We start from the raw sequence: 4648 nt of genomic DNA on the forward strand, positions 1-4648 counted from the left end.
GGTCGGTATAAATCAGTAACCACTGACACTTAGAATTTTTTCGAGTTGGTATAAATCAGTAACCACTGACACTTAGAATATTTTCGGGTTGGTATAAATCAGTAACCACTGACACTTAGAATTTTTTCGACTTGGTATAAATCAGTAACCACTGACACTTAGAATTTTTTCGGGTTGGTATAAATCAGTAACCACTGACACTTAGAATATTTTCGGGTTGGTATAAATCAGTAACCACTGACACTTAGAATTTTTTCGGGTTGGTATAAATCAGTAACCACCGACACTTAGAATTTTTTCGGCTCAGTAGAAATCAGTAACCAAGCGCATTTTTGAATTGGTTACTGATTTCTCCGTTCGAGTTGCGGCTGCGGTTGGCTTCAAATAGTGGTGGGGGCTTAATTATCGCCGAGGGGAGCATGTCCCGGTGGTGTGGCCGAGGATGGAGTGCCTTTTGAAGGGGGTGTTTCTGAATTTGGACCCTTTTTGAGTTGCATGGCCGGATGGGTGTGGTTTTGAAGGGTGTGTCTGTCTGGAGTGGCACCGGCGTTGGTGTGAGGCTGAGGGTGGGCGTTCGGTTCCTGGTTAGGGATAGGGAAAGGGTGAGACTTAGCTTTAGTGCTCGTGCCCCCGATTTTGGTAATGTTTGACGTCAATTTTCCAAGGAGGCGAATGCAAGGCTTCAGAGGGACTTTGAGTGTTCGGGGGCGGGGTAGCTCAGCCGGATTTGCCCCGGCGGTTCTGCGGACGGTGTTGACTTCGAGGGCGGACCGGCCCCCGTGTTCAGTCCGAATATCGTGCATTGTTAACGGCGGGAAGTGTTCCAAAAGGGAATGGGATTGAATGTGACTGCTGAAGCCGACTTTGAGACCTGTAACGCGGGTAGCTCAGCCGGATTTGACCCGGCGGTTCTGGCGACGGTCTCGCCTTCGAGGGGGGAGCGCCCCGCGTGTTCAGGCCGAATTTTGTGCATTTCCATCGGCGGGAAGAGGTCCAAACGGGAATGGGATTGAATGTGACTGCTGAAGCCGACATTGAGACCTCTAACGCGGGTAGCTCGGCAGGATTTGACCCGGCGGTTCTGCCGAAGGTCTCACCTTCGAGGGGGGAGCGTCCCGCGTGTTCAGGCCGAATATCGTGCATTGTTAACGGCGGGAAGTGTTCCAAACGGGAATGGGATTGAATGTGACTGCTGAAGCCGACATTGAGACCTCTAACGCGGGTAGCTCGGCCGGATTTGACCCGGCGGTTCTGGCGACGGTCTCGCCTTCGAGGGGGGAGCGTCCCGCGTGTTCAGGCCGAATTTTGTGCATTTCCATCGGCGGGAAGAGGTCCAAACGGGAATGGGATTGAATGTGACTGCTGAAGCCGACATTGAGACCTCTAACGCGGGTAGCTCGGCAGGATTTGACCCGGCGGTTCTGCCGAAGGTCTCACCTTCGAGGGGGGAGCGTCCCGCGTGTTCAGGCCGAATATCGTGCATTGTTAACGGCGGGAAGTGTTCCAAAAGGGAATGGGATTGAATGTGACTGCTGAAGCCGACATTGAGACCTCTAACGCGGGTAGCTCGGCCGGATTTGACCCGGCGGTTCTGGCGACGGTCTCGCCTTCGAGGGGGGAGCGTCCCGCGTGTTCAGGCCGAATTTTGTGCATTTCCATCGGCGGGAAGAGGTCCAAACGGGAATGGGATTGAATGTGACTGCTGAAGCCGACATTGAGACCTCTAACGCGGGTAGCTCGGCCGGATTTGACCCGGCGGTTCTGCCGAAGGTCTCACCTTCGAGGGGGGAGCGTCCCGCGTGTTCAGGCCGAGTTTTGTGCATTTCCATCGGCGGGAAGAGGTCCAAACGGGAATGGGATTGAATGTGACTGCTGAAGCCGACATTGAGACCTCTAACGCGGGTAGCTCGGCCGGATTTGACCCGGCGGTTCTGCCGAAGGTCTCACCTTCGAGGGGGGAGCGCCCACCGTGTACAGGCCGATTTTCATGCATTTCCAACCGTGGGAAGGGGTCCGAAAGGGGATGGGGGTGAACGTGACTGCTCAACCCGACTTTGAGACCTCTAACGCGGGTAGCTCAGCCGGATTTGACCCGGCGGTTCTGGCGACGGTCTCGCCTTCGAGGGGGGAGCGTCCCGCGTGTTCAGGCCGAATTTTGTGCATTTCCATCGGCGGGAAGAGGTCCAAACGGGAATGGGATTGAATGTGACTGCTGAAGCCGACATTGAGACCTCTAACGCGGGTAGCTCGGCCGGATTTGACCCGGCGGTTCTGCCGAAGGTCTCACCTTCGAGGGGGGAGCGTCCCGCGTGTTCAGGCCGAATTTTGTGCATTTCCATCGGCGGGAAGAGGTCCAAACGGGAATGGGATTGAATGTGACTGCTGAAGCCGACATTGAGACCTCTAACGCGGGTAGCTCGGCCGGATTTGACCCGGCGGTTCTGCCGAAGGTCTCACCTTCGAGGGGGGAGCGCCCACCGTGTACAGGCCGATTTTCATGCATTTCCAACCGTGGGAAGGGGTCCGAAAGGGGATGGGGGTGAACGTGACTGCTCAACCCGACTTTGAGACCTGTAACGCGGGTAGCTCAGCCGGATTTGACCCGGCGGTTCTGGCGACGGTCTCGCCTTCGAGGGGGGAGCGTCCCGCGTGTTCAGGCCGAATTTTGTGCATTTCCATCGGCGGGAAGAGGTCCAAACGGGAATGGGATTGAATGTGACTGCTGAAGCCGACATTGAGACCTCTAACGCGGGTAGCTCGGCCGGATTTGACCCGGCGGTTCTGCCGAAGGTCTCACCTTCGAGGGGGGAGCGTCCCGCGTGTTCAGGCCGAATTTTGTGCATTTCCATCGGCGGGAAGAGGTCCAAACGGGAATGGGATTGAATGTGACTGCTGAAGCCGACATTGAGACCTCTAACGCGGGTAGCTCGGCCGGATTTGACCCGGCGGTTCTGCCGAAGGTCTCACCTTCGAGGGGGGAGCGCCCACCGTGTACAGGCCGATTTTCATGCATTTCCAACCGTGGGAAGGGGTCCGAAAGGGGATGGGGGTGAACGTGACTGCTCAACCCGACTTTGAGACCTGTAACGCGGGTAGCTCAGCCGGATTTGACCCGGCGGTTCTGGCGACGGTCTCGCCTTCGAGGGGGGAGCGCCCCGCGTGTTCAGGCCGAATTTTGTGCATTTCCATCGGCGGGAAGAGGTCCAAACGGGAATGGGATTGAATGTGACTGCTGAAGCCGACATTGAGACCTCTAACGCGGGTAGCTCGGCAGGATTTGACCCGGCGGTTCTGCCGAAGGTCTCACCTTCGAGGGGGGAGCGCCCACCGTGTACAGGCCGATTTTCATGCATTTCCAACCGTGGGAAGGGGGCCGAAAGGGGATGGGGGTGAATGTGACTGCTCAACCCGACTTTGAGGCATCTAACCCGGGTAGCTCAGCCGGGTTTGACCCGGCGGTTCTGCCGACTGCCTCGCCTTCGAGGGGGGAGCGTCCCCCGTGTACAGGCCGATTTTCATGCATTTCGAACCGTGGGAAGTGGCCCAAAAGGGGATGGGGGTGAATGTGACTGCTCAACCCGACTTTGGCGCTTCCGAGCCGGGTAGCCCGGCCGGGTTTGACCCGGCGGTTCTGCCGTCGGTCTCGCCTTCGAGGGCGGAGCCTCCCCCGTGTACAGGCCGATTTTCATGCATTTGCAACGGTGGGAAGTTGCCCAAAAGTCGATGGGAGTGAATGTGACTGCTCAACCCGACTTTGAGACTTTTAAGCCGGGTAGCTCAGCCGGGTTTGACCCGGCGGTTCTGCCGACGGTCTCGCCTTCGAGGGGGGAGCCTCCCCCGTGTACAGGCCGATTTTCGTGCATTTCCAACGGTGGGAAGAGGTTCAAAAGGGGATGGGAGTGAATGTGACTGCTCAACCCGACTCTGAGGCTTCTAACCCGGGTAGCTCGGCCGGGTTTGATCCGGCGGTTCTGCCGACGGTCTCGTCTTCGAGGCCGGTGCCTCCCCCGTGTACAGGCCGATTTTCGTGCATTTCCAACGGTGGGAAGTGGTCCAAAAGGGAATGGGGGTGGACGTGTCTGCTCATACCGACTTTGAGACTTGTAAGCCGGGTAGCTCAGCCGGGTTTGACCCGGCGGTTCTGCCGACGGTCTCGCCTTCGAGGGGGGAGCCTCCCCCGTGTACAGGCCGATTTCCGTGCATTTCCAACGGTGGGAAGAGGTTCAAAAGGGGATGGGAGTGAATGTGACTGCTCAACCCGACTCTGAGGCTTCTAACCCGGGTAGCTCGGCCGGGTTTGATCCGGCGGTTCTGCCGACGGTCTCGTCTTCGAGGCCGGTGCCTCCCCCGTGTACAGGCCGATTTTCGTGCATTTCCAACGGTGGGAAGAGGTTCAAAAGGGGATGGGGGTGAATGCGACTGCTCAACCCGACTCTGAGGCTTCTAACCCGGGTAGCCCGGCCGGGTTTGACCCGGCGGTTCTGCCGTCGGTCTCGCCTTCGAGGGCGGAGCCTCCCCCGTGTACAGGCCGATTTTCATGCATTTGCAACGGTGGGAAGTTGCCCAAAAGTCGATGGGAGTGAATGTGACTGCTCAACCCGACTTTGAGACTTTTAAGCCGGGTAGCTCAGCCGGGTTTGACCCGGCG

Source organism: Chiloscyllium punctatum, unplaced genomic scaffold (genome assembly GCF_047496795.1).
Source record: "Chiloscyllium punctatum isolate Juve2018m unplaced genomic scaffold, sChiPun1.3 scaffold_504, whole genome shotgun sequence".
NCBI lineage: Eukaryota > Metazoa > Chordata > Chondrichthyes > Orectolobiformes > Hemiscylliidae > Chiloscyllium > Chiloscyllium punctatum.